This window comes from Balaenoptera borealis (genome assembly GCF_965194805.1).
Source record: "Balaenoptera borealis genome assembly, chromosome: 5".
Taxonomy (NCBI): Eukaryota; Metazoa; Chordata; class Mammalia; order Artiodactyla; family Balaenopteridae; genus Balaenoptera; species Balaenoptera borealis.
The window spans coordinates 116,262,004-116,271,743 of NC_138862.1; the positions used below are offsets into that span (position 1 = coordinate 116,262,004).

Consider the following 9,740-nt stretch of genomic DNA (forward strand, 5'->3'; position numbering starts at 1 on the left):
AACAATGTATGTATGAGATTAGAAGAAACAATGGAACGCTACCACTTCTGTAGCCAGAGCCCACGGCTATGGGTAAAGGGAAATCAGAAAATTGGACTAGAATCTCATACAAAATATGTGCTAGGACCCCAACCACTAGTCAAACAAGACTGCTAGGAACCATGAATTACTTGGGAAACTACCACCTTAATCAGGTTTGTCTGAGGCAATCTAGCAAATCCATCCATTTTCTTTCCTTGCATTTTTTTTTTTTTTAAACCAAAGGCACATTTTGGCCAACCCAATTTTTTTTTTAATTTTATTAATTAATTAATTAATTAATTATTTTATTTGTGGCTGTGTTGGGTCTTCGTTTCTGTGCGAGGGCTTTCTCTAGTTGTGGCAAGCGGGGGCCACTCTTCATCACGGTGCGCGGGCCTCTCACTATCGCGGCCTCTCTTGTTGCGGAGCACAGGCTCCAGACGCGCAGGCTCAGTAGTTGTGGCTCACGGGCCTAGTTGCTCCGCGGCATGTGGGATCTTCCCAGACCAGGGCTCGAACCCGTGTCCCCTGCATTGGCAGGCAGATTCTCAACCACTGCGCCACCAGGGAAGCCCCTCCTTGCATATTTTAACTAGAAGAAATTAATAGTCCTCCCCTTCCTGTCAATATTTACATGTCAGACACATTGCCTATTTCATCATTTCTTAAACAAACAAACAAAAACTAACCCAAATCACAGTCAAGCTAGGATGCTTGGTGAGTTGTATTAGATGTATTAGAATCTTGGCTTGAGAGTCCAATAATTGGAATCAGACCTGTGGAAGGACAAAGTACAAATAGTTAAGCAGATTCCTTAAATTTTGCTAAAACAGGAGTAAAAATAAGAAAACCAGAAATCACCTTCATCCTGGCCAACGTGGGAAGCCTGGATAAGTAGATGACAGTATATTTTGAACCATAAAGGAATGTTGGTTTGTCTTCTTTTCCTTTTGAAAAGACTTCCTTTATTTAGGAAACCCTAACCCTAACCATAACTGTAACCCTAATATATCAGGAGACCCTGATATAAGCAAGCAGAATGCTTCAAGGCAACATCTGTGGTTGAAAGAGCACTGAACTGATGATAGGATTCTGGGTAAACCACCTGACTTTTTGGACCCTCAGTTTCTTCATCTGTGAAATAGGAATAATGATAACAACTGAGCCTTCCCTGCCTGCTGAGAGATGCCACAAAAGAGAGTGTTTTAGAAACAGCTTTGTAAAGTCCAAAGCCCTCTGTAAACACAAGGTGTGGCATTAACTCTGTCTAGCATGGTCTACAGGAAACAAAGCCAGGGAAACCGAGTCCATGAGCATCAGATTTGGAAAGATGTGTTTCTGAGCAGAAGTCATGAGATCAAACTTTATGATACAAATAAGCAGTAGGAAAGCACAGGAATCACATTTTCTTTGATCAAATTAATTATCTTGAGTAAATTCCCCCTCATCAATTGTGCTAAAATGTTTTTTGGTTTCTCAGGCAGTTTTTTACAATGTCATGTTGTGTTTAATGGTCATCATTAAATTGTTCATCAATTTAAATCAATAAGTTGGCAAAATAGTTGCAGGAACTGAGGTTTCCCTTTCTCTTCAGCACAGAGAGGGGACATGGAAGGATTGTTTAAGAATGTATTTCTATCTGGGTCTCAAGTAAAGGTGGCCATTGGTACCAGTAAGGACTGGACTCAGGATAATCACAGGCATGCACATAGCTACATCACTTTACCATAGCAGACATCGACAATCAATCACAGCACTTTTCCCCTCAAGCCTGGAGTTGGCCTCAGAACCCTTCCCAACACAATGGTAACTTGATCAGATAAGGGCAAAATCCATTTGTCATGCCTGGTCTAGGCACTGATCAGAGGCATGACTCTTCAAAATTGTGCTGTTAAGCAGCTATTAGGTGATGTCCTAATGTCCTACTGAGAGAATAAACTAGCAACTTACAGGTTTGTGACTTATTCTTTCATTTTCAGAACACTTATTAATTCAAAGCAAAGCAAACAGTGTAGCAGAGTTAAACCAAAACGCCTGGGTTGCAATCTCATAGAAGGTTCTCTCTCTTCTTCCAGCCACACAGGATATTTGATCCTTCTAATGCCATTAACTGTTGGCTTCAAACAACTGTGAAGAAGAAGAAGAAACCTGACACTTTAGTCGGATGGTGTTTATACAGATGTAGCTTCTTCCTTAGCATTTTTGGTTAGGAGGAGCTCGATGAGCTGGGGGCTGAATCTCAGGAATGTGTAAATAAAGTGACATTGACACAGACCTTTAGGAACATTTGCAAGCCCCATTCTAACCCCACTTAGAGGAGAGGTTCTTAATCTTTATTGGGTATGAACTCCTTTGGCAGTCTGGTGAAGTTTATGAACCCCTCTCAGAATATTGTCTTTAAAGAAGACAGTAAAAGAAAACATATTAGGTTATAAAGGAATCTGATTATATTGAAATAAGTTATTGTAATATTTTTTAAAAATCTGTGATATAGTAATAATATATGTGCTTCTTGACTAAGCATTAAATAACAAGATCTAACTGCAGGTCAAATACCTACTATAATTTTGGAGTAAAGATGAGTGCAAATATCTGGGATAACTAATGTTCTATAGATTATCTGTGATTCCTACTGTTGACCAAGTCACAGGTACTGATTGAATAATACTACTGTGGTTTGTGAGCACATTTAAAATGGGAAAGTTGCTAAATTTCAGAAAGGGATTAGTAAAAATAAAGGCAGAATTTTTTCCTGCATCCAGCTAGCTCATGAACCCTCTGAATTATGTCCTGGGACCCCAGTTACAAACCTTGGACTTGACAAACTTGGGCATAAGGGTCTCTGACTAACAGGGCAACACCCTTACCTCTAGTTTCTCATTTGGAGAATATCTTATGCAAAAGAAAATGGTCCTCTATGGATTGCTTTGCTTTGGTGTGAGACCACCGTTCTCGTCTCTACTTTCAGAGCTTTTCCCTTGAGGATGGCACCCAGCTTAAACACATTCTCTGGCATAAAAACTGCGTAACCATTGTAGACGTGAGGAAATGGGAACATAAGTAGGTTAAGTGACCAGACCTCCAGAGCCAAACAGCGGGAAAGGCCATCAAACCCCATAGCCTCTGATTTCTAGACTTGGGAGAAAGTTCTGTTACTTACGGTCATTTTCTATCCCTGGCAAGTTGAAGGGTTAAGAAGGCCAGAAGCTCTCACTAGACCTGACTTGAACCGGAGGTCCAGGAAAGGAATCTCAAGTATAATCAGGAACTCCTCGTCTAGGGGGGTTGATTTGATACAGCACCTTACCTAGAACTTTTCTGCAGGGGAGACGCTAAAGAACTAGATGATCTAGTATTGGTGGGAAATCTTTAACATGATATCATTGAAGCATTGTTAGTGATACATACCTCTGTTTTGTGGTTGGTTTTACATTGGATCAAATGAAATCTATTGATGTGTGGGTGGAAGTGGGAGATGGGTGAGAGGAACTAGTTTAGAAAATACTGCTCTTGGGTACGATAGCCTCTGACACAACATTATAATTTTTTTAATTGAGGTATAGTTGATTTACAATGTTGTGTTAGTTTCAGGTGTACAGCACAGTGATTCAGCCATATGTATGTTAAATATATATTAAAATAAATAAGTTGATTAATGATTTATTTTAATGACATTTTCACTTCTTTATTTGTAGGCGATCACAAAAGGGCTCCCCAGAATTATTTAATACTAGAAAAATAACCCTGAGAGAAAATCAAATTAACCACCCTCTTCTAACAACGTGGAAGCTTGCAAATGAGTCAATGGCTCCTCGTACACTGACTCACTTTGGTTCTCTCACTTGGGCATTATTTATGGTGACAGTTGCAAAGCTGAGCTTCTGGGGCATCTTGGTCTCCCCTGGACTTAGGTGAGTGTCCAGAATGCAGGAATGTGGGAGTGAAAGGCATGAACAAAGAAGACTTTGTAAGCACTCCTCTGAAGAACTTTGTCCTTCTATTCGATTGCTTTTTCCCCCACTGAAAAAAAAATTACCCAAATAATACATGCTCAGGTAAAAATGTAAATAATACAGAAGTGAATTTAATAAGAAGTGAAAGTCCCTCTTTCTTTGCCATCCTCCAATCCTACTCCTTTCCCCAGAAGTTGAGTATCTTTCCAGAACTTTTTTTCTGTGTTTATATATGTATATGCATGTAAATGCACAGAATGTAAATAAATTCAAATGAAGTATTTATTTCTTTACAAAAATGGGAACATATTATACATATTCTTCTATGACTTACTTTTTTATCTTATTTTCTCTATGACTTACTTTTTTACTTGACTTACTTTTTTACTTAATATTTCTTAGATCTCTGTTTGCACATATAGATCTATCTTATTCCTTTTAATGTCTACATACTGTTCCATAATATAGATGGATGCACCATATATGTTTAACCATTTCCCTGTGCATGGACATTCAAGTTGTTTGCAGGTTGGGTTTTTGTTAGTTGGTTTTGTTGCTGTCAGAAACAGTACTCCAATATTATATCTTCTTTAAGCTGCAAAAACCCACCCCTCAGTGTGATTTTTCTCTCTTCCTGCAGGGATAAGAGTGGAGGTGGGGAGAACAGGAAAAAGAGAGGATGCAATCCTTTTCTTCCCCCTGATCACTTCCTTCCCATCTCCCACCTGAGTTCCCAACCACGATATACCAAAAGAGAGCTCCCTCTGCTGGGAATGCTCTTTCCTTCCTCCCTCTCACCTGGGTAACTTTTCATCCTGCAAGTCACACCTCACATTTTGTCTCCCCAAGGCCCTGCCCTACCACCAAGAGAGGGGAAGGGCCCCGCTTCTGTGCTCCCATGGTCCTCTCTGCATCTCGTGTCATTTTAAAGTTACCTGACTATACGCCTGGCCCCTGAGGGGAGGGGAGGTTGGAGAGTGGAGTGTTCACCGTGTATCCTCAGCCCCTAGCAGCATGGTTAGCACGTGACAGGGGCCCCGTGACACAACTGGTGCCCTGAACTGAAGGGCCTGCAGGTGAGTAGCTCCTGACTTAGTGTGCACTTGGTCTAGTTACCTTTCAATATGCGTTGAAGCCAACAACACTAGATTATTAATCATCTGGGTAGCGTCTGAGCATGGAACCAGGTGCATGGACCTCAGTAGCGTTGCAGAAAGGTTAAAACAACACAAATTTCATGGCATTCACCAGTGCCTTCTCTGGTCTTCCCCCACACTCATCACATCCACGGGGATCACTTTGATCTTGGCAGTAGGCTCCAGCACACCGAAAAAAGAACAAGACCTGTTCTGCAGGTTCTATTTTTAATTTTTATTAAAATCATTACCTGTGCCCTGCCTGATATTTCTCAGGCAGGTAGCTCTGATAAAACCGGTTGGGTTATGCCCTTTCCTGGCCGCTGCTCTGCCCATCCCGATGCCTCTGCTAGGGCTGCTGGGAGCTGATGAGCTTTCCGGTACCTCCACTCTCCCTCCCATGTAAGACAGGGAGGGCCCAGCAGGGGACTGCGTGTTTCCAGACTGCTGCAGCAGAAAAGAAGGAAAGCTAAGGAGCACAGAAGAGCTGAAGAGAGAGTCCATCTGAAGCAGCCAGAAGATCAGACCCCAGCGTAGAGGCTGACATTTTGAATCCTGAAACTCTAGACTATCCCCAAGAAACTCTAGGTATCTTGGGGACCAGGTAGTTAGTATTGGAGCCAAAGAAGGCTTGGGGAAATGGATACCTTCTTATGTAAAGTTCAATGCATGCTAATTCCGCCCTTCCACCAAATTGCTGCCCCCTAACTTGACCTATATAAAAATTCTGGAGCAAACTGGCAGTAGGCCACAATTTTCCACTCTGGCTTACACAGGTGGCCAGTAAACTCTGATATCTGCACAGTGGCCCCCACAGTGAGGGAGAAGGAAGAGGGATGAGCAGAGGAGATGCAGAAGGAGTGGTGTGACTGCATCTTCTTCCCATCTGTCATTCTCCAGAGAAGCAAACTGACACCCAGAAAGGTGAAGGGTCAGGCCCAAGCCACTGCGCTGGAGAGCCAGCAGTGGACCTCTGAGGATAACTCAGGTCTCCTCCATCCTGGTCTCTGCACTTTTCTATGCCCTGCATTTTGGAGTAGGTAGAACAGATGTCTGCCGCACTTCTGTTATAATCTATGTGTAAGGGAGGGATGCATGTACTATACCTCCTCCACTTGACTTGCCCATTTCCCACCTATATCAGTTTTTCTCTTTGACCTCTAGTTTGGTTCTTCTATAAATGCAAATACCCCTCGGAGAGGCAACACAATCTCACTGAGAACAACCTCATTAAATCCTTTCTGTAAAGCAGATTGAGCAAAGTCATGGGCTAATACAGGCTCGGGGAAGAGTCTGTGTGTGTGTGTATGTGTGTGTGTGTTAAGGTTTCCAACCCTCCAGAGGGAATATGATGCCAAAAGGGAAGAGATGACTCTGGATTTACTTTTTGCCTAGAGACCGGGCTGACATCAGGGATTTTTTCCTTTGACAGTGTTCCTGGTCACTTTGGCCACAAAGTGAGATATGGAATCACCATAGTTCACATCCTGGCCTGAGTGCTCCTACAGCCATAAACTTCCATTGACCCAGATTCTTCTTGTCAGCCCATAGGAAGATGACTCTATGCTGATCAGCAGATTAGTTCTTTAAAGTGGAAGACTGCCAGCGAGATGTGTCAGCAGCTCTCCTTGGCGGCAGAAGGTGGGAGAGCCTCCCTTTCGGGCAAGGTGTATCCTGGGTCAGTAAATCATTTCTGGCCTGAAGTCACCTGCTTACTCCCATGCGTTAAATAAACTAAGGAGCCTCCTTTCCTCCCTGGCAGGTGGATTGCCAATGTCATTGCCTAGCTACGAAAGCAGGGGTGCCTCTAAAGCCTGACAACTGCCCCCGTTCTGGAGGCTCTACCTTTAGTAGTTATTTTAGGGTTCCTTCTAAACCTTGTTAAGTCTTCACATTTCTCCTTAGTTGGAGGAGCCCAGAATGAAAATTAAGGAATGTGGTACTATAGCAGCTGAGCACGCCGGGAGGATTGGTTAATGCACTCTGGCCCCCTCTTTTCTCTTTGAGTCCCCTGTGAGGATGAGTAAAAGAAAGCAATGCCTCCAAAGCTCTCTGAGCTCCTTGGGGAGAGGGATTATGAATGCCCAGATTCTGTGGTTTATACAGGGCATTTAATAGTACCACGAACAGTTAGACTTTCCCCTCCCTGACAGAATTTGATGACATGAATCTCCCAAAAGTTTTCTCTGAAATAGAATTTTCTAAAAGTCAACAAAAGGGAAAACATCTCAGTCTTCCAATAATGACTGACCCCAGGCAAGGTTCTGCTAAACCTGGGGGAGGGGCTGCGTTTCCCATGGGACAAGCAGAATTCTTCCTTTCTGGAACGTCTCAAAGATGGAGCGGTAATGGGAAACACAAGAGCGAGTTTGACTACTGAGATTTAATAAGGCCTGTCGTTTCGGTGCCTAATCCTCATATATATTCCATTATGGTGATTTTTCAAGACAGACCACGAAAACCAGACCCTCTTCTGTATGTGGAGTGGGGTAGGGGGCAGAAAGCAAAAGGAGCAAGAAGGGACTATAATGAGAGCAATCACGAATAATCCCAACAAAACTTCTGGAAAACCAGCCTGATTTCTATTTCTTAAGAAATTCTCCCTTTGAATAATCTGCCAGGCTCCAGTGAAATCCCAAACTAAGTTCTTTAGGATGCTTAAAATACGAAATCTGATGTAAAAGTAAACATTTTAGAAATAGATACACGAAATGACATTGTGGAAAGCTGAGAGAAAGAGAAGGTTTGGTAAGTCAACTCTTTCTAAACTATTTCAGCCTGCCTGGATCTAGACAAGGGAGGAATTTAGAACCCAGCTGCCCAGATTCTCTCTGTGGCTGCTCAGACATTCTTCAGTGGCTTTGGTGGTTAAAAAAAAGACACAAAGAACAAAAAAAACTTTATAACTTGCTTCAGAAAGACAAGTGCCTCCCATTCATGACCATTAGAACTCATAGAAAGTCGACTGAATTCACACCGATCCAATCAGTGAAAGATTGCACGCCTCATATAAAGGCTGCAGTACCATCCGCCCTCCAATAGAATGAGTAATTTCATGCTATTTTTGGATGGTGTGGATCTTTAAAACAAAGTGATAAATTAAAGTGGCCTCAGTAATGCAGCAAAAATGTTAAGCTGTCTTAAGGCAAATGGAAAATGTGGTCTTCTTGTACAAAGAAGGAGACAGCAGATGGAAAGGTCTGGAGTTGGCTCTCAACTGAGTTCAGAAGAATTTCAGCCAATCAGTCCGTCTGGTATTGAACTTTGGAAACTGCCCTGTGTGCAGTACTGTGCCTGGGCATGAAGAATTTTTTTTTTCTTTTATAAGGAAGAAAAAACTAGTCTTTTTTTTCTGAATTTTATTTTATTTATTTTTTTATACAGCAGGATCTTATTAGTTATCCATTTTATACATCTTAGTGTATATATGTCAATCCCAATCTCCCAATTCATCCCACCGCCCGCCCCACTGCTTTCCCCCCTTGGTGTCCGTGCGTTTGTTCTCTACATCTGTGTCTCTATTTCTGCCCTGTAAACCGGTTCATCTGTACCACTTTTCTAGGTTCCACATATATGCGTTAATATACGATATTTGTTTTTCTCTTTCTGACTTACTTCACTCTGTATGACAGTCTCTAGATTCATCCATGTCTCTACAAAACACCCAATTTTGTTCCTTTCTATGGCTGAGTAATATTCCATTGTATATATGTACCACATCTTCTTTATCCATTCATCTGTCGATGGGCATTTAGGTTGCTTCCATGACCTGGCTGTTGTAAATAGTGCTGCAATGACCATTGGGGTGCATGTGTCTTTTTGAATTATGGTTTTCTATGGGTATATGCCCAGCAGTGGGATTGCTGGATCATATGGTAATTCTATTTTTAGTTTTTTAAGGAACCTCCATACTGTCCTCCATAGTGGCTGTATCATGTCCTCCATAGTGGCTGTATCAATTTACATTCCCACCAACAGTACAAGAGGGTTCCCTTTTCTCCACACCCTCTCCAGCATTTCTTGTTTATAGATCTTCTGATGATGCCCATTCTAACTGGTGTGAGGTGATACCTCATTGTAGATTTGATTTGCATTTCTCTAATAATTAGTGATGTTGAGCAGCTTTTCATATGCTTCTTGGCCATGTGTATGTCTTCTTTGGAGAAATGTCTATTTAGGTCTTCTGCCCATTTTTGGATTGGGTTGTTTGTTTTTTTAATATTGAACTGCATGAGCTGTTTATATATTTTGGAGATTAATCCTTTGTCCGTTGATTCGTTTGCAAATATTTTCTCCCATTCTGAGGGTTGTCTTTTCATCTTGTTTATGGTTTCCTTTGCTGTGCAAAGGCTTTTAAGTTTCCTTAGGTCCCATTTGTTTATTTTTGTTTTTATTTCCATTACTCTAGGCGGTGGATCAAAAAAGATCTTGCTGTGATTTATGTCAAAGAGTGTTCTTCCTATGTTTTCCTCTAAGAGTTTTACAGTGTCTGGTCTTACATTTAGGTCTCGAATCCATTTTGAGTTTATTTTTGTGTATGGTGTTAGGGAGTGTTCTAATTTCATTTTTTTACATGTAGCCGTCCAGTTTTCCCAGCACCACTTATTGAAGAGACTGTCTTTTCTCCATT

At 41.7% G+C, this 9,740-nt stretch overlaps 1 long non-coding RNA gene across 1 annotated transcript; it reads right to left on the bottom strand.

Annotated features, from left to right (window-relative positions):
- Positions 1-317: 317 nt before the first annotated feature.
- On the bottom strand, positions 318-9,039 carry LOC309629951. Its single transcript, XR_014245320.1, has 2 exons — positions 5,091-9,039; positions 318-4,041 (listed from the first exon to the last, which is right to left on the bottom strand). It is a non-coding gene; the product is annotated as an uncharacterized lncRNA (long non-coding RNA).
- Between the last annotated feature and the right edge of the window lie 701 nt (positions 9,040-9,740).